The sequence below is a fragment of the Pezoporus wallicus genome, unplaced genomic scaffold (genome assembly GCF_028554395.1).
Source record: "Pezoporus wallicus isolate ANWC-B61680 ecotype Strahan unplaced genomic scaffold, APGP_CSIRO_Pwel_v1 contig_5418, whole genome shotgun sequence".
Classification (NCBI taxonomy): Eukaryota; Metazoa; Chordata; class Aves; order Psittaciformes; family Psittacidae; genus Pezoporus; species Pezoporus wallicus.
This window is the reverse complement of record NW_026640709.1, coordinates 1,036,480-1,063,231: the sequence shown is the minus strand read 5'-3', so window position 1 is coordinate 1,063,231 and position 26,752 is coordinate 1,036,480. Positions and strand designations below refer to the sequence as shown.

Sequence of the window (26,752 nt, the reverse complement as noted above, 5' to 3'; positions counted from 1 at the left end):
CCCATAGCAACAGAAAGAGATTGTTATCTTAAGACACCTCCACTTGTCTTCACCTGGACTGAAGAGGTGCAGCAATAGGAACCCTGCAGGTGTGCTTGTGTCAGAGTTACTGAACAAGAATACGAGAGCAAAAAAGCCTGTTGTTGAAAACAAGGTGGAGGGTAGTGGCTTGGTTTGTTCCCCTTCCTACCACCCAATTCCCAAAGTTTCAAGTTAGGAAAGGGAAGTGCTTTTGCTGAGAGCAACATTTTCTCCAGTGAGTTTCATATGAGTTAGGCATTTCGCTGCCCTGCTCCCATGGCAATCTTCAGATAAATAGACATGCCTTTTCTGCAGTGGTATTCTGATGTACAGGGGCTGGGGCTGGAGGAAGGACAAACCTCCTGCCTTTATTTCTGCTGGCAGTGTAAAGTGAGTCGAAGCTTTCTGCAGCCGCTATTCTATTTATATCCTTTGGGTCCAGTGCTATTTTTGTTGGCTGTGCCCCTGGAGGTGGAGGTGTGGAAGTGCCTTTCTGCTCATCTCCACAGGCGCGTGTAGAATTTTCCTCCGACCCAGGCACCTCCTCGGACGCTGCGGCTTTTCAGGGGTGGTAGGCGGATGTCAGTGTGGCCATTCCCCGCCTGTTCCTAACTTTTTAATCCTTCCTTTTGTTTGGGCCTTGCGCTCCGTCCATGGAACCTCTCTGGGTAGCCACTGGGAGGTGTGAATGGCTCGGGATGGAAACCACAGCTTGTAGGTGCGCCCTCTGCCAGGCTTTTCTGGCACCGGAGGAAGCCCGGCCTCCGCCTGCTCCCCAGCGAAAGGGATATTACCGGCTGCTTCGTTAGGAAACAGACTCGCAGAGATACAGGAAAGTGTGTAAGGTGGTGGGAAGCAACGGGAGTAAGATTCCTGGCAGCGCGGGTATGTAAACATTCATAAAATAGAGAGTGTGTGCATGTGTGTACTTTGTGGTGGCAGGAAACCCAAGAAGCTAGCTCCATTATTTTTGCTGGAATTGGTAGTTACACTGCCAGACAAATATTATAAGCCCTTAATCCTCCTGACTTTGCACCTGTGAACGATCTAAAGACCATTCAAGGTGATCTGAATTATGGGACATCGTTACTAATTAGTAATGGGGTTTGGGATCTGATGTGGTTGTTCATAAAGAGGATTTTCTGTTTCTTAGAGGTGGAGATACCTCTGGGGAAACTGAGGGGAAAAGGAGACAGGAGGAATGGGTAGTATGTGGCCTCTTCTGAAAGTGTCACATGGATGTGAGTGGCCTGCCACAAATTTGGCACTGGTGGCACAGACAGGATACTGCAGTGGAAAAAGCAGAGGTATCCTTTCAGCAGACGCAGGATAAGGAATTTGGCTGAGCTTAATGGATCCAAGTTATAATTTCCAGTGGAAATACTAATGCAATCAATCTATTTCCACACAACAGGACAGCAAGCCCATGCTAGTGTTTAGTGTTTGTCAGGCAGCTGGCCCAGCCACATCCCAGGGTCCATCCATCTGCACCCAGACATGTGCAGCCTGTGTTGGGGTGAGAGCTGAGCTTAGACACAAGCCAGTGCAGAAAATAATAGGTTCAAGGGGCTGGAGGAAAAGAGCATCACCAGGACTGGCTGCTGCATGGTTGTGGAAAGCCCAGCAGCCCTCTCCTGCAGCACCATAGAGCTCCCTGCTGCTCACCACCTCTTGCAGAGAAACCTCACTCTTCTTACCAGGGTTTGCCTGTTCGCAGTGAAGTTGCAAACCCTTTAGGGCAAGGAGCAAATCTTGTCTGATCTCTCCTCCCTGAGTGCACCACAACTGCATGAAGCTGGAGGAGGGATTTCCATCCTGCTGGTGTAGCAGTGGGAGCCAAGAAAGCACCCCAGCCCAGCTACAGCAAGGTGAGGGATGGAGCAAGAGGTTGTGCACCACTGGCAGAGGAGAGCCATGAAGCAGCTGCTAGGGAGACCAGTGTGCCATCCCGCTGTGGGTCTCCAGAGCAGTACCCTGTCCCTCTCTCTGCAGGAAGCTCACCCGCATGGGACAGCCTGAACAGCTGGGTGCTGGCACCCTCTTTCTCCAGATCACAGCCAGATACATGGTGGTCCCAAGGTCCCCAGCATTCCTGCTAGGCCCAAACTCAGGGGCTGATGATGGTGTACAGCAAGAGTAGAGCTTCATATAGGTACCTTTAACCTGGCCTGGTCTGCACAGGGCTCTGTGCCTGCCAGGGCTATCTCTCACCTAAATAAATTATCATTCAGTTTAAGGAAAGCTTTAAAGAGACTATTGGCAGTTTCCAGAAAAAAAAAAAAGCAAGCAAGCTGCACATCGAAACAGCAAATGACCTTGCATCGATAGGGGGTTAGTGCATGCCAACAGAAGTGACTGTGGACGTGGCAAGGAACAGATCTCAGCACAAACACATTTTTTTTCAAATCTTACTTCCATGCTCCCAGGCCTGTACACAGGAGTGTGATAATGCAGCAGTGATTTCTGTTGGCCTCTGCATGTTTCCAGCCAGAGCAGCCCTGGCTGCTGATTCACTGACTGCTTCAGACGTCAACCAGTGGAATGTTTCCATGATTTTTAGCTCTGAAAGAATGTGCTACAACTAAAATGCTTTCACCTTTTCTTTTCTTTTTTCTCTTTTCTTTTCTTTTCTTTTCTTTCCTTTTCTCCTCTCTTTTCTTTTTTCTTTTCCTTTTCTTTTTTTCTTTTTGTTTTTCTTTTTTCTCTTTTTTTTCTTTTTCCTTTTTTCTTTTCTCTTTTCTTTTTCTTTTTGTTTTTCTTTTTCTTTTCAAGAGAACATCTAAAACTACTTGGGAGCCTCTCAGGTCTTGCCATTTGTCTGACACAAGAGGCAGTGCTGGTGTGAGAAGGTGCTGCTTGCTGTGCTAGTGGCAGCTCACCTCTGACAGGCCTGGCTATAACCCTCTGTAAAATACCATTTCCAAACACACGGGTTGCACTCCACACATCTTACATCTCCATGAGATATTTGCATTGGGGAGAGAGCTTGCTTTCCCGCCTATGCCATTCCATCAAAACATACTTTTAGCACCAGGCAAGAAGCCAAGGTCAAGTCTTCTTTTCTTTTTATTATTTTTTTGCCCCCCTGCCCTCCCGCCTGCTCTGAATACATTATGATACAGACTTCAGTTCAACTTCAGTTCCACTATTACATCTTTTCCCACAAGACCGTTGTCTCATTCAGACCACAGCAGGGAGCACGCTTTCATCTCTGCCAGCTGGGCATGGCTGGAGCGCCCCATGCCCGTAGGAGTTGCGTGGGGAGGAACAGAGGCGAGGCTTTGCAGATTCCCATACACAGAGGATGGAGGGGTTTGGCCAGGTCCAAATCTGGGAGGGCATTTCCAGGAAGCCTCTTCCACTGCCTCCTTTGCTAATGAAGAATGAAGAACAATGAGGATGGGATTCCTCTCACCTGATTTTAGGTGCCTAAAAGTTAGGTGTCTAAACCTATTTAGTTGGACAGGCTTCTTGCATAGTCAATGGAGACAAATAGGCACCTCCAGTGTGTGATTCATCTCACCTATCTTGCACATTTATCTTGAGAAGGGCTGACTCACTCTGCAGCCAAGCACAGCTTCTCTTCTGTGACTGTAAATGTAGATCAACAACTTGAGAATTTGACAACTAAACTTTACATGTCCCAAATTACAAAGGTGAGTCCTACCCCCAGCTGTGGCAGTGGCTGTGGCAGCAGCACTACCATGCCTTAACTTGGGGCCTGTCCCCCCCAGTTTCTCTCAGAGGGTCTGCTTCCAGGCCTCCCCAAGCAAGGCTGGGTTTTAGTCTGTCCAAATCACATTATCAGTCCTTATCACATTATCAGACTAGGTTAAATATTTATAAAGCACCTGGGGCAGGGTCCATGTCTTTCTTGTGTTTGTATGTTCCCTCGAGGAGCGAAGCCCCTGTGCCAGTTGCAACCCTTTGCGGACTGGTGCAGTACAGCACTGTGGGTGCCTACACCAATCTGCAGGTCTTGGTGAAATGCAGCCAGGAACACAGAAAGAGCTCATGGACATTGGGAAACAAGCAGGAGTGAATCATAAGAGTCAGAAGAAGCTACTAACGTGTGGGAAAAAGGCAAATGTGCTACCTCGGCACAAACATATAATAAGGAAGTATGTAATAATAATTATTGTTATTGTAATATGGTCTGGGTGAGCATTTGGGAAAAAGATATCTAATAACTGACAAGCAATGTGGCTCATTTTGTTTTGCTATGAAATTCAAACAATGGTTATGTTTATAAGGCAATAATACGCAGGGCATAGAGCACTGGCACCGCACCAAATATGCACTCCCGAAGTTGGGTTTATATAGGTCATGCCAAACAAATAATAGTGTTCTTCAATATAATTACTGATTCATTACGGAGAGAGAATGTAATCGAGTATGTTTGGATTTCAGGGAGGCGTTAGATATAGTAAATTCATACATTTGAACTTGGATTGGGAAGACTTTGTGCACTTGCCTAGCTCTGCCCCTCTGGGAATCAGCAGTAAAATTCCCACTGCAACCTGCCCCAGCAGCACAGGAGCCTCTCTGCCAGCTTCAGCAGGCACTGTTGCTCCCACCACACTTTGCAGACACTCAGTACCCTTTGAAGCATTTCACAGATAGACTGGGAAGCTAAACTACTGGCAGTCTGAGATCTGGATCCAAATGTGTGGGACCTGGCACTTAGCTCAGGCATTGCACCAGCCCCACTGGCTGCCTTGATCTTGGGGGTGCCCCAGCCTCTCCACTTCTGAGCCTCCTGCTCCATGTCCTGCTTATGGATGTGTCTCTTTACACACATTATTCCAGTGTTATCTCAGGGGAAAGCAACAAAAGCCAGAGGACAGGATGTCCTGGAGGTGCCCATCAGCTCCCTGGCCTGATGCTCAATGCTCATACTTGCCCATGGAGGACTTAAACTGGGGTGTCCCTGTCCTGGGAAGACATCAGTGGTGTTGTGCAGCGATGCCAACCAACATGGCAAAGGAGTGCCACCAGGACTCAGGACAAAGGAGAAATGCCAGGCTTAGCTGGTGGTGAGAGAGGACCATGGGGGCTTCTCCAGGGGCTTTTGGACGGCTTTCCAGTGCAGCTAGTCCATGGGGAACTGGCATTTCAACTGCAGTACTTTGCTTTCCCCAGGAAGGCCTGGGCAGCCCCACAGCAGTCTGAGGTGTTTCCTGCTGGCCTCTGCCCCCAAACACAGGGATGGATGATGGTGCCCAGTGCAGCTTCCTCAACACCCAGCACAGCTGCCAGTACCAGGGCTTTGCTCTGTGTGACACCTGGACCAACAGTTTGAATTAGAAAACACAATGCATTGTGGAACAGCCACAGTCAGCATCCCTCATCTCCATCACCAGCCCTGCTGCTGCTCCCCACAACGCAAAGGGCAAGAGCCCCAGTGTCCTCCCTGCAACTCCACTCCAGGGAGCAGCTGCATTTGCCAAAAAGGCTGACTGGGCACAGCACAAGTTTTCTAGGAAAATGGGGGCCATGAACTGACGGACCAGCACTCAGTGCAGGAAGCACTGATGGAATACTGAGCACTGTTGGAGTGCCTTTTTGCAACGTTAAATCATGCCCCACTAGTCAGCTGACTTCTGTGAGCTTCCAAAAATCTGATCAGGAACTAGTAGGGACTATAGTAAATGCACGCTTACAAATGGTCTTTTGGTAAAGCCCCTTTCAAGAATGAAACAAACTTGGCAGCCATCAGATAAAAAGTACCATCATGGATTAAAAATTAAGTCAGAACTGATAGAAGGGGGAAAAATCCATTAAAAGTAAATGGCCACTCTTCTAGAAGGGGAAGAAAAGCTGAATGAGGTGGGAGAGGGGCAGTGGGGCCACGCTTGGAGGAGACGAAAGTGGCCCTCTGAACATTGTTTCAAAAAACAGAAATGGAGAAAGGATAACAAGGCACCAGCATTTGCTGCCAAGACAGAACCATGTATTTTAACTGCAAGCAAGGCTCAGCAGGGCTGGGAGGAACTCCAGAAGCTTCTAACTAAACTCAGAAACCAAACCAGAATGACGGAGAAAGTTCAGTGCTCGCCAAAGCAAGCTATTTCAGACAAAATAGGGCAAACCTCTTGCTCTGAATTAGAAGTTGGCTTGTAGGGGTCAGTGGTGGGCAAGGCAATAACAATTGAAGCATTGCATGTGAAAGATCTGCACTGAGGATCAACATGAAAAATATGTCATCCTATAACCTGGTCACACACATCACACTCCATGTCTGCTTGCCCACTTTGAAGAAGGACCTAAAGAAACACTGTAAGATGAACCATGCTGAGTCAAGATCAAAAGCCCACCAAAGGCAGCATGGAAGAACAGAAACAGCATCAAAGGCAGAGCTGGGTGGGGGACTCTTTTTCATGAGGGGAGGTTAAGGAGTACAATACTATTTCATTTGCACCAGGGAAGCAGAGGGCTACAAAACAATCGTTCCCTTAAGTAACAGCCACCCAATGCTTTTGGTTTATTTGTGCTGTGCTAGTTGAAAAGGAAGACATAAAGGTGCTTTTAAAAATAGTTGCAAGGGAAGTTTGTGCTTTGCCAATGGTCTACCTCGCAGTACTGTTCCCTGCTGGACGTGATCTGCTGATAAGCTCCTACCTGGCCTGAACTCAGCTCTGCGTGCCAAGCCACCCATAGCAGTGTACCTGCTCTGGCTGGATTGCTGAGACCCCTTTTTGCAGAGGTTGGGTGCAACCTCCTTGTGGGCAGCATCCAGTGTTGGGCAGCAGCTGGCGAAGCTCAGCTTGTGCACTGAAAGCCTGCTTGGCATCAGTGTCTGGCTGTCATGGAGTGGGGACCACATGGTGGGGACGAATGCGGTCCCTGGCAGGGAGTGGTGACACTAAGACCTGTGCAGTAAGAAGCTGGGGGTGTGGGGGTGTGTGTGTAAATAATCTACTAGTATGACCTAAATGCTGCCAGGCCTTTGTTTATTTTTATGAAGTCAGTAAAGAACCACGTGGGTTCTGAGACTGGAGTTTGGGGACCAGAGGCTGAGAGGTGACACAGAGTAAAGGCATCCAAGCCCTCCATGCGGAAAGGCAGTCAGGCTGAGAGCAGAAGGCTGCTTTCCGAGTTTCCAACTTTTCCTGCATACAGAAAGCTTTGCAGAGAAACAAGAGAGGGAGAACTGCCACAGATGTACAGGTTTAGATGTTACTGATGTCTGCAGTTGGTTGACCCACCAGGGGTTCAAGATGCATGGCTCAAAGATGACCAGTCATCTTTGTTAATGGATCAAAACCCCACAGCTTCAGACTGTGGTAGATATGACAGTGTTAAAAATACAGCTATTCGAAAACACAAACCAGAATTTCTAAGTGCCAGTGAACTGGTGAAGACCAACTGGGAGCAGGAGGTGGATGGCAAAGGCTCTTCCGGTGAAACTGTTGAACAAGTCTGCTGGTGAAGGGAGGGTCCCACGGTCACCTCCAGCAGTATAAAGAGAATTAAAAACAGCAGCAGCAAAAGCCAGTAATGCACCAAAAGCTGTGTCCAGGCTAAACCAGGCCAATAAAAATAGCTGTGCTGGTGAATGAATGAATCTAAACCATGTTTCCTGAAGCAGTTGAACCCTCAGCCACACAGCTCTTCCCAGGAGGAAAGACTGTTGCAATAACATTGCTATGGAAGGGGCGTAACTCTACTTCATAGCTGAGCTGTCAATGGTTATGACCAGTTTGCGTGTATGAAGTGCATGCTTTTCCATATCTCTTTGATACCAGAAAAAGCAAAAATAGGTGTTTGTGTGGGTGCGTGCACTGGTGAGCGCATGTACTAGGCCAGGGAGATCGTGCATGTTTGCGTGTGTGTATGAGTTTGTGCTCACTTAAGGAACTGTGTATGTGCATGAGAACAAGTGCTAGTGAATATGTGAACAAAGAACCTGAGTGGCCATCCTGGCTGCATGTGAGCATCCCAGGCTACAGCAGAAGTGGTGTGTGCTGGGACAGGTGCAGGTTACACAAGGGCAGGTACGGCTGCGCGAGTGCTCACTTATGCCAGCCATGGGGAGTGTGGGTCTGTGCTGGCAGGAGGGCCGAGGAGCACTGGTGTGCACACAAGCACCCCTGCACAAGGGAGGGGAGGTGAGCATCAGAACAGGACAGCACATGTGGCACTGTGGTGCTGGAGGGGAGATGCAGGAAAGCTTTTTCCTGACTGCTCATACAATACAGTTTGGCTCAGCAAAGAGTCAGTGTGGGTGAAGAAGACTCTAGAAGGGCTCCTGCCAGCTATAAACAGAACAATCAGCATACACAGGATGTGGCAAGCAGCTAAAGGCGTCCCATTATTCACTTCACTTTTATTTCAAGGAGATTCACTTCTCTGTTCTGCTTCCCATTTGGGAAGTGAAACCTAAGATCACAGTACCATTAAAAAAAAATACTGGTCACAGCTTATTTGTTTTTCTACTTTATTCTTTCTTTCATTTTAAAAAGTTACTTTGCTTTGCCTTGAATGGAATTTATTGAAATTACTGGTAACGTGTTAAGTCTTCACTCTCTGTTTCTCTCCTGAGGAATAATCTCATTTGCTCTTATTTGAAACTGTTGACTCTGAGGGGAGTGTTTACAGCTCATGACGTGCTTACAGTATGGTGCAACGCAGAGCAGAGGGAACAACGCGGGTTCCTCCTAAGCACAGCCAGAGCTGGCCTGCACACTGCTCACAAGGTGCTTTGTAAACATTTATTCATTCTTGCACACACACTCCCTTCCCTCCCCCCATCAGGTGAGGAAATATTATTGTCACCATTTCGCAGATAGAAGAAGTGAATGCAGATAGGTTTGGTGACTCACCCACAGCCGCTGAGGCAGATCTAGAGCTGAGGTGTTAAGCTCCTAGCTACCTAATTTAACCCAGCAGGTCACGTTCCCACCCAGGGCTGACAATATAGGTAGTGTCAGCTCCATCTACCTGCCACCCACTTGTCCTGTGAAGCAGTAATGCTCATCTTTACGTTTGCAGAATGAGATCAGACTGCTGTGGCCTACTCCATGCAATGGTGTCATCACAGTGCGATATATTATTATGATATCATGATGTGATTATGCCTGAAACTAATGCAAGGACACACACAGAACAGAGGTAGGCAGTTAGAAATCAGCGACCATGTGTTCTCCGACCACATCAAATACACACACACCCTAAACCAGGGTGTTGGTTGATCCCACCACACTGCAAATATCTGCAAATGATCGGTATGTTGGGCAGGGGCTCCCCACCTTCTTTGTTGGAACCCGGGTTAATTTCTGCCCTATGCAGTCCTGGTGCAAACAGCTGAAGTAGGCAAGATGGCTCTGTGAGGCAGTGGAAGGAAAATGTTTGCCTCTCCAGTGGAAATCACTCTCAAAGTATATGGTCAGTAGATAAAGATCATTGTCCCAGTTCTTCAGTGAGGCTGGTTGTCTTTAGTGCTGAGAACTTACTGGAAACTAAGCCTCCTCCTGAAGGTGGTTCAATACAAGCACTCAGGAAATAGAGCCTTCAGTTGTCTCATCACAGCTGAACATCCAGGGCTACATGTTGCCACTGTTTGCTCTGTTTTGCTATTTAAGATCTTCTCTCAGACGAAATCAAGAACAAAACCAATAAAAAATACCCCACTCCTTATCATCTTTGTTTGCTTTTCACAGTGTTTACATGGGGCGTGATTTCACTCATGTCCAACTCATCCCAGATGACTCAGATTAGTCAGTTCCACTTTTTGAGATGGTTCTGTCTGTCTGCTGCTCAGGCCCTGCAGGATGCTGCCATAACCAGCCTCACGTTACAAGAGGGGAGGTTAGATTTCCCTGTATGAATCTTAACTTTTATTTTTAAATAAATCGCTTGGTATTTCCTTCTGTTAAATATCACCTTTGTAAAATGTCATTCCAATTAAGCTGGTGTTGCTTTTTGCCTTGCCACATGCAAAACTTGTTTCCACCACCACAATGAAGTTTGCAGAGAGATTCTCCTTGATTTTTGTGAGCTTCAGACCCATCTCTCAGGAGCTGTTTCTGCACCTCGTGAGAGAAACAGCAAAACACCCACTAATTTCAAGGTGTCAGAGATTAGGGTCTCAGAAGGACTTGGGAGTGGGAAGGGAATGTATTTGAGTACCTGGACTGTTCAAAGGCCTCCCTGCATCTCTTCTACCATGGTGAGTGGTTTTGGGGTGTTCTGGGACTCTACAGTTGTAGGGAAATGGAGAGGCAGAAGAATCTCTTGAGCATCTAGAAGGAGGATGGTTTGCTCTTCTTCCTCTGGCCTTCCTTAGGGGACTAAGTGCCAGCCAAACAGTGCTGGCTTGTAAAGAGTCATGACACCTTTCTGGACAATTGTCTCTGGAGTTGAGGTTTCCTTTCCTTACTGAGGGTTGAACCGGAGTTTTCAGGATGTGGAGGAAGGCAGGGTAGCCAGTGCTGTGACGGGTGGCAGGAGAGCACGGGCTGCTGTGTGGAAGAGCCTTGAGTCAGCGCCTTTCATCCACACAAACAGAAGAGCCCCTGTTGTTGAACTGGCAGAGAGTTAATCTCATAGTTAAAATGTTACTGGGCTCTACCTGCTCTTATCCTTCCACAGTGCAAGGGGCAATGGGCTCAGTAGGTCAACTGGCCAGTACCTGACAGCAGCTAAAGGGACCCAGTCAAGGCCCAGAATTTGACCTGTGCCTCCTTGGTTAGATCCTTTTCCACAGTCATGTCATTCTTTTATAGCCGTTATGCATGCTTCAGTGTGTTTTGTGATAAACAGAACAAAGTAAAAACCCTGCAGTTAAGAAAGCCCAGGCTGAAGCTAGATAAGTTCATCAGGCTTCATCAGCTGTCCTGCAGCAACACAGAGGTGCACAGGGTGCTTGTGAGGGCAGCCTTGGCATCCGTGGCTGGGAAGTGAAAGTCAAATCCTTAGAACAGTGCAAAACACAGTGCCTCAATTTCAGGAGTACCCAGAGGGAAAGACTGTGCCAGCTTGTGAGAGACAAATAAAACAGCTAGTGGAGTCACAAATTCAGGGCAGATGCCCAGGCAACACCCCGCCTTCTTCTCGTAAGAGGTGTATAGCCAACACCTGTGGCACTAGTAATTAGAGTCCTGGGGGCTTGTTTGCTGCTGGCATTGCCACCGTGCCTACCCTAGCCACAGATCTCTGCTCCCAGACCTAAGCCACCAACACTGCAAGTTGCTATTTTGCTGGCCGAAAGCTCTCTGAATTGGAACAGGGAACAATCCTTGCTATCTCTACAGGTTCCAGCTCAGTGATGTGTGCTACACCCATTCATCTAAATGCAGAATTAACTCTGAAACAAATAATAAGGTTTTAAATGCCATCACACAGCTAATTTATTTCCCAGCTGTCCCAAAGTTCTTCCCAGGTGCTGAAAAGCTTAGCTGCCAAGATCTCCATAGCCTCTGCTGACAACCTCAGAGAGCAACTCTGTATTGCATCATCTTGCCTACTTGTTGCAGGCCCCAGGTGCTTTCAACCATCAACGTGCTCAGCCACAGAGCCCCCTGCAGTGGTGGTGTCACAGTTCTGCCCCCAACACAGCCAAGGAGACATGAGTTGGCCCAGCAAGAAGTGACTTCTCCCTGCTGATAGGGGAAGTGGGTGCTGGAGCAACACCACCAGCTGATTCATCCTGTCTTCCATGTGTGTCTTCCCACCTCACAGCAGGGTGCTTTGCCTTGATGTTGGTGGAGTTACACAAGTGCAAGCTAGGCGTGAGCTCACAGTACAACACAGTGGTTGTGCTGAAGACACAAGGTCATCCCACCCTTGGGAAGGAGAGGACACAGGTGTATATATGCACACATGAGCACACCTCCGTGGCTGTGTGTAAACACACATGTCCACACGGAGTTTCCATTTGGAGCTGTGCCCTGCATGGCAAATATCTGTTCAGGCAGAAAAACATCACTGCCCCAGTTCCTGCCACAGAATCATTTTTGGTTTTCTTTCAGGTTCTGGAGTTACTTCTGTCTTTGCAAAAATAGCACTGCTCCAGGCAGCCTTCCTGATAGGTGGAATAGTTTCCCCCTGAGGAGAAACTGGTGGAAATCCCCTCTCCTGAGACATTTTTAACTATGCCAGAAAATGTACAATGGGAGTGACTGATTTAACTAGTGAGCTGACTGGGATGAGCTAATGGGTTTTTCCATCTCTGGTGTCTAGTTCCAGGGATTTCCATGAATTGCTGTCAGGACAGAAGAAGGCAAGAGATTGCAACTGTGGGATCTGCTGTTTCAGCTCCACTGACACGTCATTCTCTCAGGACACCCAGTGACCTGGTTAATCTAGTTCTTTGCTTCTGACTTCTCCTCGTAAATGATTTATCAACTGGCATGGATCCCTGTTTGCTTAAGGAGGCGTGTGACGACCTCTAGCAGACCAGCTGCACAAAGCTACAGCCTGCATTTGGCACCCAGCTGCTGGTCCCAGCTCGTGACCCTTGGCACAGGGAGCACAAGGACAGGGCTCCAGCAGAGCCCGGTGGCAAGGGCTGAGGCAGGGAACTGTGGGTAGTGTTTACATGGCTCTGTGGAGAGCCCCGGTGACTAAGCCATCAGCTTGTCAGCAAGGGTGCTTGCAGGTTTGCCTCAGCCTGTCCTGACCCCCACAACACAGAGTCCTGACTGGGCAGCCGGATGCAGTGTTCACTGTATACAGACTGTGGGGTACAGGTCACGGGAAGCATCAGCTGTGCCAGAGCCAGCCTTGGGGTCCATGTGCTCCAGAAGAAAAAATAACGTGAACATCTACCACCTTATCCATCCTCACAAAGTAGCATCAGTGGCAATGACACTGGTGTCAGCACCAGGTAGAGCTCTGGGGGTCTTCATCATGTGCACACGTAGGTCAATATATGTGTCACCACACACAAAACACTGCAACTAAAAAGACGATAGTGCAGATCTAAACTCAAGCACTCACGCCGGAGAGGTGAGGGATGATCCTACAAGCCTTTGTATGTGAGGCTAAAGGAGCGTGGAGAGAGATCAGATATCACCAACTGGGCATCCTCCTAAAAAACTGTCTATGGGCAACTCCCTGCCTTCCCTCCAGGCCAGTTATTGCTGCTTCCTGCTCTGATTGTTTCAAATCCAGTTATCTTGAGTTATGCCTGTTCCGGCAAATACAGTGCAGCAGAGGGGAGGTCCCGTTCATGTCGATGTTGTATGCATGCCACAGATCACAGAGATTAGCACAGGAGGAATAACCCAGATGATCTGCTTGAGGCAGGTATTGGGAAGCTTACAACAGAGCTGTGTAACCATTAGAAATATAAAAGTGTTTTAACAGATGAAGAGCCATGCTGAATTTCTAGATGGCTGGAGGCTGTTTCACAGGGGCAGTACACAGCAGAAAAGGAAGCTGAGGAAGCTCACTCCAGCACTGGCCCAGACAGCACTGTTTCCAGAAGCATGGTGTCACACCACCCAAGGGCCACATCATCAGGCAGGGCTGGCTTAGACTGCGGCAAGGAACCTGCAGCCACATGTAGGCAGAGGCATGGGGTGTTTTTCTCTCACGTAAGGGTGGATCTGGAGCAGCTTTCAGTTTCTTGGGACCTGAGAGGTGGTTTTGTTCATATCACAAGAGGACTGAAGGTGCAACTTCTCTTTCCTTTTCTGGGGGCACACCACAACCTTCCTTTCCTTGTGCCTCAACGGGAACTCTGTATTCACGCATCACAAGCCCCCACTCTACACATTGTACAGCACACCAACATCACAGAACAACCACCAGCTGGTGGTATGTGTGAGTGGTAATTCCCACCTGGCCAGGAACAGCTGTAAGTACCCTGTGGCTCAAAACCCCAAACTACGTCCCCAAGGATGTATTCAGTCTAGGCTGAGCCCACACACCCTGTGATATCCTAGTTGTAGTTGCAGGGCAGAGAGGCAGGACAGGGAAAGACAGGAAGGCTAGCAAGTTATCCCAAAATCATATTTCCAAGCTTTTAATATGGGTGGATGTATTTTAGGTATAACCTTCAATGTGAATTCCCAAGTACTGATAGATTATTTATAGGTAACTCAGGGTTCAGGCTTAGCTTCAAGCCTGATCTCAGTCAGATCACACCACAGTCCTGCTCTGCAAACAGCAGAGAATAGCCTGGTCCATATAGAAACTACGCCCTTATCAGCAGCACAAGTACTCTTGGCTTTGCAAACCCAAAAACTTTTACTGAAGATAGCACAGATGTAGAGTGATGCAAGTGCAAAATTCCCCAAAAGCATTCCCCCTGTCCCTAGGGAGCTGAAACAAGAGCCGAATTTTCTCATGGACTTCTTCTGTGGCAGATGCACAGATTTAGGAACAGAACATTAAAAAAAGCACCCAGAAACTCTTTGGCAGAGCCAGGACTGAAACCTTTTTCCTCTCATCTCCGGTCTCCCAGGTTGTGAGAGAGATTGCTTCCAGGTGCCTGGCTTTGTTCTGGTCCTGGCAACAGAAGGCCATTTTCTGGTCCATTCTCTGTCTATCCCAAAGGGGGTTTAATTTGCATTTTTTACCACAACCAAACAGATATTTTCATTGAGCTGTTCATGCAGAAACCATTTTACTGAGCTGTTCTGATTTTGGTGTGCTAAATTCACCCATCTGGCAGAGCACTTTACTGCAAGACAGAACTCACATACCTATTAGCTGGGTCCTACTACAGGGGATCCTACCGGGATGCTCTGGTCAAGGCTACAGCTACCTGGTGTGTCAGGGGCATCCTCCTTTACCACCACTGTTCTGGGAAGACTGGCTCAGAGTTAAGAGGCAGCTTATCCCAGTGTCTTATTCAGGTCCACAGCTGATGAGGTTCACATTAAATCTACTGGCAAGATATAAACAACAAGATTGAATGCAGAAGGGCACAGTTATGGATGAATAAAAGTAAAGGGAATAATAACCTGCTTTTCCTGGACCTGGCCCAGAATTCACTAAAGGGATTTCCATGAGCATTAGTAGGATTTAAATCAGCCCATAAATTTATTGCAAATTTTCTTCAGCTTTATTAAAGTGGGGGAAAACAAAAACAAACCCACAACCTAAACCCCTATATGTTTAAGGTTGTTTCCCCTTTTTCTCATATATTTATTCTTTCTGCTCCTTCCTGGCACTGGGAAGACTATAACCCACCTCTGAGAAGACCATGATCTGACAACTGCCCATAACATGAGAAGTGTGTTCCCCAGCCCGCAGCTTTGCTGGCCCTGAGCAACAACCAGCTCAGCTCTGCTCCACTTGAAGGCTCATCACTAGTACTGGGCACTGGCATAGCAGAATTACAGAGTGAGGGAATGTTCTTCCTATCTTATTGTCATTTCCCCAAATATCAATTAAAAAAATGTCACATTTCTGTACCCTGTGGATGTCATCTGCCTTATGTGTGCACTTTGTTAATGCTGGGTTGTGACACACACTTCCCACAAGTCGTCTAGGGAGGAGAATTACAAGTATCAAAGCACTTTAAGATGCCGGCAGAGTGCCTAATTGGATTACAAAAGGGTATTCCTCCTGCCACCTTTTGATTTCAGTGCAGGCTGGACATGTAACTATTCCCATCCTTAGATACCAAACAACTTTAAAGTCTGGTAGACAGCCTGAGTTCCCTCTTAGACTATGGCACTTACTTAGCTCTCCATGTGTTGCAAGGATGGGAGAAATAATGACTGAGTTCTCAGGAAATACAGAAATGGGGTCAACTAAGTAACTTTTAAGTCAGTTAGAAAGACAATCTATTAACACTTTCTGCTAATAGCCAGCTTTGATAGATTCCCATGATTCCCACTGCCAGCATCTCCATTCCCACAAATAAATAGTTATGACTCTTCTCCCTTAAAAGGCTAGTTTATCTCATTTAAAGTAGAAAGAGCATGGAGATACATCTATCAACACTGGGGATATTAACTCTCCCTTTCTATTCCCATGTTTAAAAAAGAAGCGAAGCATTCAAAGCTTAAATTGGAAAGTCTATAACACAGAGTGGCTGTGGATGGGAGTCATTAAATGCCTGGCTGCATTTTTTTTATCAAAACAATAAAGCAACTGACTGTACAAATAGCTTTGGCAAAGTAGGGCTTAGGTTCTCTCGGAGTTTACAGCCCTGTATCCCTGAAAGTCAAGTATAGCAGCAAAGCCTTTGACCCTTCTGAGCACTGAGGAGGGGCTGGCTCTCACCCCAGAAGAGCTGCTGGCACATCAGGCAAAGCACACACCAAATGTGTGCAAGTGTGAGGCCTAAAGGAGCTACTGCATCTTGACTTTGACTTCCATGTAACTTCACAAATGTCAGGGTCAATTCCCAGGAAAAAATTCCTGGTCCATTACAGGCAATGTGGAGTGCAGAGAAGATCAAATCCATTGTCCTCATTTTAAACAAGAAGGGAAAAAAAAAAACAACCCAACAAACAAATTCAGTTTGTTTCAATGCAGTATTACCTGCCCATGTTTTGTCTGAACTACCAAAGTGTGAGGCCTGTCTCACACTTCACGCTCCGTTTTCAAAAGGAAGGCGTTTCTGTATTTTTCAGCATTGTGGTGCATGAGCAACCTAGAGGCCACAGTGCTGCCACCTAGAGGCCACAGTGACTTTCCAGCACATTCCCTGGGACAGCAATGGCACTGGCAATAACCTGTTACCCTTATTACCCCTTTGTAAAGAATTTCCCATTCCTGAATCAACATCTCTCATTCCAGAATTATGTATTCTGCCTTAAACAATCCAGATTAAGAATAGGCTATATAATGAATGTGTCCACCATAGGGTTGAAGGACAGTATGAAACATGAGATACAAAGCAGAGCCTTGCAGAGATATCTGAGGAGCTTTGGGGAGCTTTAGGCTACTGGGAGTGGTATTAAATATGTGGTTTTGAAGGAGTTATAGCACGAAGACTTGAGTATGGGACAGGGCTCTGTGTTGCCTTCTTAGTCACATCAAGCTCTATAGCCACAGAGTGAGCATGACTTTCACCTGCTCATCCCATTGCTACTGCTCACAGCTACCAGGCTTGGGAGGAGTTTGCTCTGGAAATGCCCCAGAACTGTATCTATTTTGGCTCCGAATGTGCATTTCTCTCATCCCTACAGCAATCTCATTCCTCTTCACCAATAATCAGCGGGACCAGGTCTGCTGAGACCAGCAGCAAGCTCTGGCTACCAAGGCCTGGACACTATCCTTCCCAACCTGTCTCTGAACTGAATGCTGCAAGTCAAACTGATCCAAACTCCTGACAATTGGAACCAGTCTGGAACTTGTCTTGGTGGTTACAGCCTGTACAGGAGAGTCACATCTCAGCTCACACACTCCATCCCAGTGGCTGCTCTTCTGCCTTGCTGCCTGAACTCTCTAGTCTGGTTCAGGAATGGCCTTTCCCCATGCATTTCCCTACAGCAGGTGTAGGAGTCATTTAATACTGACAAATGTTAAAAGGAACCACACAGAGGACATTCATGGCAACCTACTGGTGTCCACAATGCCCCATGCTAATTTGAGGTGTGTTAGACCCTTCTGCGTCCCAAACACCTTGGGCAGCTGCGCAGGCTGAAGTGGATCAAACAAGTGAGGGTTGCACAGTGATACTCTGGCCTTGCAGCTGTAGAACCCCAATCAAATGCCCTTGCAAAGCACTTCAGTTTTGCTTGCATACTGCCTGCCCTGTGCCCTGCACCGGCTGTATTGCAAAATCCCCCGTTGATGTGACTAAGAGTCACGCTCTGCAGCCTCAGCTTCAGTTTCTACCTCTCACAGCCCTGAAATGGAGACAGGGAAGTGTCAGATGCTTTCTGTTCTTCTTACCTAGGACTCTCTAACCATGGGTGTTTTTGAGTCCAAGGAGCTGGAGTGACCTTTCAGTCAATACTGTTGTGTGAGTGGCTAAATAAAAACAGATCTGAACACAGTCAGTGCTGCTTACAACAAGGAAAGGGGAAGCAGCCGCTGACTCCAGCAAGTGCTAGCAAAGTTCTGCAAGAAGTGGCTAAAAATAGGGCTGCCCCCTACAACACTTCCGTCCTGCTTTTGACACACTCACAGCTTTCACATCCCATTGGCCTCGCTGTTTCCTTGACGAGGACTTGCCTCACGCCCCAGCACCACAGAGCAGCCCTTCCTGCTGTGGACAGCCTCAGGAGCTTTGAAGTGCAGGCAGCTCCCTCCCACCCTGGTGTAACTGGCCACTTCCCCTGCCCTCTTTACGTGTGCTTCAGTCACAAATGAGAAGTGGGGCAAGCCCCCACTGATGGTCTTGCCCTAAGAAGACACTAAAAATCTCAGAGATACTGAAGACCAGAAAAGCTTTCCACAGTGGACTGTTTTCTCAGTAAATTAAATGGTGGGAAGTGTTTGTCTGAAAATTCCCAAACACTACCTTTCAATTTTCATGCTTATTCTTGGAAAACTTGGAGCTGAAAATGGCCTGAACCTGCTTCTTAAGGAAAAAAGAAAGCAAATGAACCCAGAATGCAGAGGAGGGGATGCAAATGGGAACTCAGAAGAGTGGTCTGAGGCTTAGATGCCTTTGCCCCTGGAGCCAGGGAGATGGCTGTTAGCAGGCCAATGATACTATGTGGATGTCAGATGATGGAGGTGGGTTAGCAATGAACGGTAGGAGGAGAAAGAGCATTGCCAGTTCTGCCAGTGCTGGCCACGAGAACAGAGCTCAGAATGGGTGGCAATCACTGTTAAGCTGAGGAGAAACCAACAAAGTCTGTTAACCCAGATGAAATGGAGACTGTTGAAAACACTCTCTGCTGTTTGCCCAAGGCTTTGCAAATCCTGGGAAAGTAATGCCCCTGGGAATTTGGGCTGACTGGGAGCTCATTAGCACTTCTGTATTCCCTGCTTTTCAGTCCAGCAGGTACTAGGAGGACAAGGCAGCACATGCTGGATTTCTTGAATTTTCCCTTGGATCAGGGAAATCCAAGACCAGAGATTTGCCGCCTTCTCTGGACCACAGACAATTAAGCAACACACCACGTTGTTGCCACACTACAGGGGTCCAGGCAATCTGGGAGCTCCTCCAGGAGCTTGGAGCCTGGCTGTTCTAGCCTCAAGCTCTCAAGCAGAGGAATCTTATCTTAAATGAGAAACACTTCACAGAACCTGATTCTACTCCCAGGTAACAGGTGATTCAAGAAAGCCAGCTGAATCCCCTTGCTGTAAAAGGACTGATGATAAGACTGTGCGCCTTCACTAGGCTGGGGGATGCTGTCCTGGGGTAGCCTTGATGTAGCCCCGAGTTTGGCAGAAGGCTGCCTTGGAGGGTTGGCTTGGTAAAGGCCAGGCATCTCTGAAGCGGACCAGGGAAAGGCACACCTGGGGAAAGAGCTTCCAGCCAGCTCCCAGGGACAGGCTCCAGGGAGTAACAGCCCTGTTAGGAAAGGGCTGCTTCAGGGCTCTGGGTGGTAAAACAGCAGAAAAACATTCTGCTCTGAAGTCACACCTAGATGGCAAGAAATTTTCTCCAGACCAAGCCAAAAGCTATTTCCTGCAGCCTCTTTGTTACCAGACTCCTTTGGGGGCCTGGCAACATTTGGTGCCAGAAACAGAGCCATGGTAGGAGAAGGGTGCAGCCGCAGTCCTGGGCAGCTCCTGTGGGTACACCTGTGTGGTGAGGAGGATGGAGGGGTTCCTGGTTCCTCAGCACACAGTTTTATGCTTCTCAGTGTGGTGCAGAAGAGGAGCATTTGTAAGTTCTTGCTAAGCCTTGCTAACCACTCTCCTCTTAAAACCAGTCTGTGTAGGTTTCCTGGGTGGTTGGTTTGTGGTTTTTACCATTGCAGTTTAGTATCTGGATCTTAATTCAACCTCTCCATCTGCCTCCTTTGCTCCGTCAGACTCACAAAGGTGAGCAGCTTGGGCCCTTGGTGAAGCTGTACCTCTGGGTCCTTCAGAAGCTGTTGTGGGATCTGGGGAGCTACCCCGAGGCTGTGGCTGGTCCACAGCCCTTCAGGTCAGTCCTCATGGTGGCCCTCATGACAAGGGGGACTTCCAAGGGCCTGAGGCAGTGCCAGGGAGGTGGAGGGATGGGACACACGGTATCTGCATGGTCCTTTGAGAGAGCTGCACGTGCCTCAGCCCCTGAGTTGATTTTTGAGCTCCCCCCAACCACCCTTTTCCTTCCGCTCCCCTGGCAGATGAGCATGCAGAAACCACGCGAGGGAGGCAAGACAGAATTTCCCGTGCTCTAGTCAGCGTGGTGTTACGGTTGTGTGTGTGTGTGTGTGTGTGTGTGTGTGTGTGTGTGTGTGCGTGCTTTGTTTCCACCAAGGCGATGGCTCATATCACAGGGGCTGTTTTAGGAGGGATGTGGCAAGTTGCTTCTAGACCGGGCGTTTATCTCGCTGAGGCAGTGCCACAGCGCCACCTGCTGGCCATGCCGACCTGCGCCCTGGCGGCGGCAGCCCTGCCGCAAATGGCGGCCGTCAGGGGCTGCGCTGCGGCAGGGCGGGAACAAGCCTAGCGGGGCTCTGCCCGCCCTCTGAGGGCGGCACGGCCATGGCAGCGGGGTGGCGGTGTGCCGGTGTGCGCATGCTCACGGCGGACCAAGAGGGGTTTGAGAGCTGTGTACGCTTTGAAAGCAGAGCGTGCAGCCATGCTGTGAGCGCCCTGTTTGCGCTGTTCATGGGAGCCATCTGGTAATAAATGGTGCTAAAACTTCCCTCTGGGACACACCGCAGGTGCCCTCAGATCTACTTGCTTATGTGCTGGACAAACCACATTATTAGTAAACTGCACTGTCATGGTGAAGAAGCAAATGTGGCAGCTTTAGACCCACCTCGGATACAGCATCAGCTGCCACATAATATCACAATGTCTTCACCGTGAGTATAAGCATAAACCACACTCACCACGCTCTTTTTCCGCATATGGTTATTACTGGTGTTCAGGTAGTACAGACAAACATAGGGCAGGAAAGTGCGCAATGCAGAGTTGCGAGGTCCGCTGAGCAGCTCGTTCGTAGTTTGTGAGGTGTGCTCTGAGCGATTCGGGATCTCAAGTTACTGAGTATCATCCGTTCTGGCTTGGAAATACTGCACAGTCTGATCATTTTGGTGCCTGAGGATAAGAGGTACAAGCTACTGGACTAAAAGAAGTTCAGGAGAGGAGGTACAATGAGCAGAAAATGTGGATTTTAGACCATACAAGTGCCGTAACTGGGAAAAGGTAAAGCAAACTGAAACAAAATGGAGGGCAGGTGTGGGCAGAAAGCTTGCAGCCAGCATTTTGGCAAACCTGAAAGAGCAATCTGTATGATCAGTAGTGGTTCTTGCACAGTGCTAGAAATGGGCTGTGACAATTTGAAAGAAAGGAACGCAGAAGCTTTTTAAACAAGAAGAAAACTTGTATTTTTGAGCACAAGACTTTTCAGTTAGGCATTTACAGGAACTGGCAGCAATGCAGAAAACATGGTAATGGCCATGTGTCTAAGAAACTTTAGAGCTGCTTGCTTATACTTTTTGTTAAACAGCCAGTGTGTTCTGAAAGTTTACTGGGAAAAAGAGAAGGAACAAAGCCAAGTGCAGTCAAAACCAGCACTTCAGGCTGAAGCATTAGATGTGCTCAACTCCAGCTACAGTAAATTCTGCCTTTGGCCAGAGGCGTGGGAGGGCAAGGCTGCCTAGAGAAGCCAGATACCTATTCTCTGGTGGTCAGCACCAGCAGAAGGGCAGACTGCCCATGGCCTAGGCCTAGGCTGTGGCACAGCCTGCTTCACTGAGCTCTGTCTGGCCCCTGCAGTGCTCCTGGCCTAGGCCTAGGCCGTGGCACAGCCTGCTTCACTGAGCTCTGTCTGGCCCCTGCAGTGCTCCTGGCCTGGACTCCCCATATCCTGAGGCACTTAGGGATATCCCAACCAGAAGTTACAGTGAATGGGGCCTCACTGAGTTTGAGGAGTAATATTTTCAGTTGTAGATGGGAAATGCAGATATTTCACCCAGTTTCCTTTCTTTCCCTGTATATCTTTTCTTTACATCTGTTTCCAGGCATTGCAGAGCCAGCATACACTGTACCACCGCCGCCCTACCCATCAACTAAAATCTGGCCAAAATTTATCAGCAGTTTGGGGTACCTCTGCTTTCAAGGCTCTACAGCGGGAGCATTTCACTTTTTAAGTGAATGTTCTTTAGCTTTACTAATGGGTGCTCACTCATGTTAAAAGAGTGTCCTGCTACATCTTACCTCTATGGACCACAGAGTAATACCCATGGGTCTTTGATGGCAAGGAAAAATCAGTTGCCTTAGGACACCAGAGAGCTGGTTGTTGGGTTAAACACATCCAGCGTGCATGTAGGGTCCTGATGAACCTGATGTTGGGGTCTCCTGTGATGTATCACACCTACATACACACAATTCTTGGTCAGAAATGAAACATCTACTCTAAGGCATCTTGATCTTCACCTTTCCAGATCAACCTACCACTGCAAAATGGCCACACAGCACAAGGGTTTTCTAGAGCAGAAAAGGAGAGAGCAGGGGCAGAAGACATTCATCCCTGGTTACAGGAAAAAGCCATCACACAACACAAAAGTATCATTACCAGTGAAACTCTGTCTTTTATTTTAAGTCCTTCCTTAATCTTGAAGAGCAGGTTTTACCATGCACTCTTCTTTCCCTCATCACACCCTCATGGTCCTAGGCCCAGCAAATCAATAGCACTGATTGTCCTTTGAACATCTTGAGATTACCCAGGCATACAGAATTGCCTTTAGCTAGTATTTCACTACATCTTGTAATTTGGCCTTGTTTCTAACCCAGGCTCTCAGCCTGTTAACCCTTGCACTTTCCTCTTGGTTCTGGCTCTATCCAAAGCCTGAATGGCTCCCTTATGTGAAGTCAGCGTTTCTTCTGTCCCCCCTTTAAGAGGGCAGGCATGGAGCACTCCGCTTGTGCCGCTCCCCCGGCTTTAGCCCTCCTTCAGGCGTAAGTGTCAGCTAATCAACGTTTTTGTCCCGGTAAATCACCCTCAGGGGAGAGGGCTAACGACTGCCTTGTAGGTTTGCAAAGAGAGGGGGTGGAGGGTTACCCGACTGCAGGGCTGGTAACATGGGAAACGTGCCCTCAGGTACTGTACGCACAGATCACTGCGTCTTCTAGCGAGAAATGGCTAAGGAGGGGGAATGAAGGAAACAGACTGGAAATTACACGCTTCCAAAACTGTACAGCACTCGGCTCTAAGATCGGGATGCAGCAGGAGGAACGGGCGGAGGGAAGAGCTTCCTGCCTCAGAACTCATCGTCCTGGACCCTCTGCTAGAGCAATGGCAGGGCGCCGCGGGTACAGATTCCTGAGGCATTGTTTCCTCTTCGGAAGCGCGCCGCAGCCTCGTCTGTTTTAGAAGAGACAGTTCTCTCCTGAGCGGGAGCAAACCCGGGCTCGGCACGTTTCGTGGCTGCACAAGCTGCGGCTGCAAGCACAGCCGGTAGACGGCGCGGGCCTGACCGGGGGGGACCCTGCGGACACATCCTGCCGCACTTAGGTCCGCGTTCTGCAGCAGCAGCAAACAACCCCCCACTCACCTTCCTTGTCTCATCTGTAAATCAGAGCCGTGATGTGGCCAGGTAGAATAAAGTTGATCTTCACAAACTGCTGGGATACCTGTGGATGAAGAGCTCTGTTTTAAATGGATAAAAATGTCATTAATAACAAGTGCCATGCTGGGCAGGAGGAGACTCGTGGTGTTCTGTTTGGAGACTAACTGCTTGGAGAACAGAATGGAGGGATAAAGTCAGGAAAACCAGCATACCAGTGTTTCTGAGGGAGGCAAACGGAAGGATCATAGGGGAGTTGTACCCCAGGTCCTAATTCCAGCTTCTCCCTCCCAGGGAGCACTGGAAAAAGCAGTATTGTAAGGGACCCAGAGTACCCACTTTTGTGATGTAATTGGATTGGCTTCTGGAGGACGGGATGAGCACAAAACAAGGGGCAGGCACAGGGATAGCAGCCTGTCTTGCCAGCAGTGAGCTGCTCTAGAGCAGCTCTATCATCCATATTGCCCAACTGCACCTCTAAGGTACAAGTGGAACCTTTGAATCTAATATAAATTTGACATTTGTGTTATCTTATGCCACCTCCATTTGCTGAGGAGAAACTTGTGAAAACTGTTTTTCAAGGATCAAGTTAGCAGAATAAAGGTGGGAGTAATGACAGATTTACTTGTAGATGTATCATTACTTCAGAGCTTTGTTTCTTTCAGCTTTGCGGGGCTGGAAGCAGCAGCTTTCTGCCATTTGGAAAGGATGATTCCTAGCTTTCTCATGGGAAGTGTCAGATGTTGGCACGTGCTGCCTGTAAAAGATGTGACTTTAATACATTAAAGAAGTCTATTTATGGTTATTTTAAAGAGGCGCTTGCATTCCTGTGCTCTGTAAAGTTGGAACTAAAGCACCTGATACAGATAATTTGTTCCACTGCAATCTAAAAGTGTTCTATTACTAAAATAATCTGGTTTCTGAAATACATTAGTAGTTGTCCAGCTTTTGGCTGGGACAGAATTAATTTTCTTCCTACTAGCTGGTACAGAGCTGTATTTTGGGTTTAGTATGACAATAATGTTGATGATAACACCGATGGTTTCAGGAGTTTTTAGGTAATGTTTATACAGTCCTTAGTCTTTCAGCTTCGCATGACCTACCAGAAGGCTGGAGTTGCACGAGAAGCTGTGAAAGGACACAGCCATGTCAGGTGACTCCAGCTGGCTACAGGGATATTCCATACTGTGATGTCATGCTCAGTGTTACAAACTGGGGAAAGCTGGCCAAGGCTGCTGCTGCTCAGCAACTTGCTGGGCATCAGTCAGTGAGTGCATCACTTGTTATGTATATGCTAATTCTTCTATCATTATTTTCTTTCTTTTCTGTGCCATTAATCTGTCTTTATTTCAACCCACAAGTTTTCTCACTTTTATTTTTCTGATCCTTTTCCCCATCCCATGGAGGGGAGCGAGCAAGTGGCTGTGTGGTGTTTTGTTGCTGGCTGGAGTTAAACCATGACAGTAGTTCAGCCAAGTTTCAGCAATAATGTGTTCCCTAAATAGTCTACCAAGCAAGTCTACATCTGCTAAGCCAGACACCTACCAGACTTGTAGATGCCATTTTCTCACAGGAACACTTTAGATTTCTTTAGACCTTTTGCTCTTCAGCAGAAAGCCAAATACTCCTAAGGAAAACAAGCAAGCACATGTGCTCCCACATTTATATATCTCAAGATAAGTGCTGGAAGAAACTTCTAGATTTCAACTGTTGTGAGCATAAAGGCTGTATTCCCTTCTGTGGTCTATCTGTACCAGTCTTGACATTGAAACTGACACCTGTCAAAACTCAAACTCCCTCTTGGGCCTTTTTTCACCCTTCACAGCTTCTATTTGCCCCAGTCCCTCTCCTTCCCTCTCAAGACTTTGCTACACTTGCTGACCATCAAGCAAGTACTTTATCCATGCTGCTGAACCGCCCTTTGAACCCCCTTGCACCAATTCACAATGCCCTAAAACTACAAATTCCGGACTGGGTTTGTTACAAGTTGAGGTCAGACATGACCAACTTTAGAGTGGCATGAGCTGTCCTTCATCAAAGCAATTAAGTGTACACAGTTGTAGCTCATTTTACTGTTTTGACCTCACCTGATGTGTAAAGTCCAATGAAAACAGTAGTTTCCATTTCTAACTCTACTGTGTGTTAACAGGGCTGTGCTGCTCTGAAGACTGTGCAAAATTGTTAGGAATTCCTGTATGACAGTCCTGAGGTTTAGGCTTGAGGTTTTTGTTTGGTTTTTTTTTTCCCCTAAAGGCAAAAAAAGTCCAACCTGCTACTGATAGTCTGTCCTCTTTAAGACAATAGGAAAAAAAAGTGTTGAGAGCAGGAAACAGGGAGCAGGGGATACCATTCTTCCACCTTCTCCCCCCAGTACGTTTTAAAGGCTTAAGTTTTTTTGACATGGAAAAAGCCATAGGGTAAAAAAAAAAAAAAAGTCATGTTCACGGTAAGTAAAAATTTGGGCTTTGAAATCCATTACTTCTCCTGGCACCAAAATTAATACACCAAAACAAACAACTCAGAGCTTAGAAACCAGGGACTCAACCTCTCCTTTAAGAAAGCTGTTTAGCTCTTAAAGGTTCCTACCCTTGCCCTTCAAGTAAACACTGAGAAAGCTGCCAAGTTCACATCTATCATAAACAAACCTTTCTGCAGAGAAAGATCAGATTAAATATTCTTAGTATTTGAATGGCTCACCTTTTCCTCGCCTAAACTCCTTTGTGTATCTTAGGGGAATAAAGAGCCACTACTTGCCACCTTGAAAAACGTAAAAATGTAAGTAAGAAGTCTGTTTCCATTGTGTGGTGTTGGTTAACACCACACCACCCTGCAATCTGCAGTCCTTAGTTACCTGTTGCTACATTTAGAAACCAGTACTGCAGTTAACTTAGATGCAACTGTGCTGGCAAAGACATTTAAACCACTACTAAACCAGCACAGGTAAGAAACGCCAAAATGGGTGTTTGTACACAAAACCACTGTCAGTTCAATCATACAATTTAAAATAAATTACCCCCCCCATACTTCTAACCAGTATTAACAGCAACACAACTCTATGGGTAGAGCGGGCTTTAGGTTCAGAAATAAACTGTATGTATTTATAGTTGCAATCACACTTACAAACTTTCTTATAACCTCAAGGTATGTGGGGGGGAAGGGAAGGCTGGTTCTTTGGTATACGTTCATCTTACTGC

At 47.5% G+C, this 26,752-nt stretch overlaps 1 long non-coding RNA gene across 1 annotated transcript; it reads left to right on the top strand.

Annotated features, from left to right (window-relative positions):
* Window positions 1-85: 85 nt before the first annotated feature.
* Window positions 86-15,403, top strand: LOC130605011 (uncharacterized). The gene is made up of 2 exons (XR_008973587.1): window positions 86-906; window positions 13,333-15,403. It is a non-coding gene; the product is annotated as an uncharacterized LOC130605011 (long non-coding RNA).
* The last annotated feature ends 11,349 nt before the right edge of the window (window positions 15,404-26,752 follow it).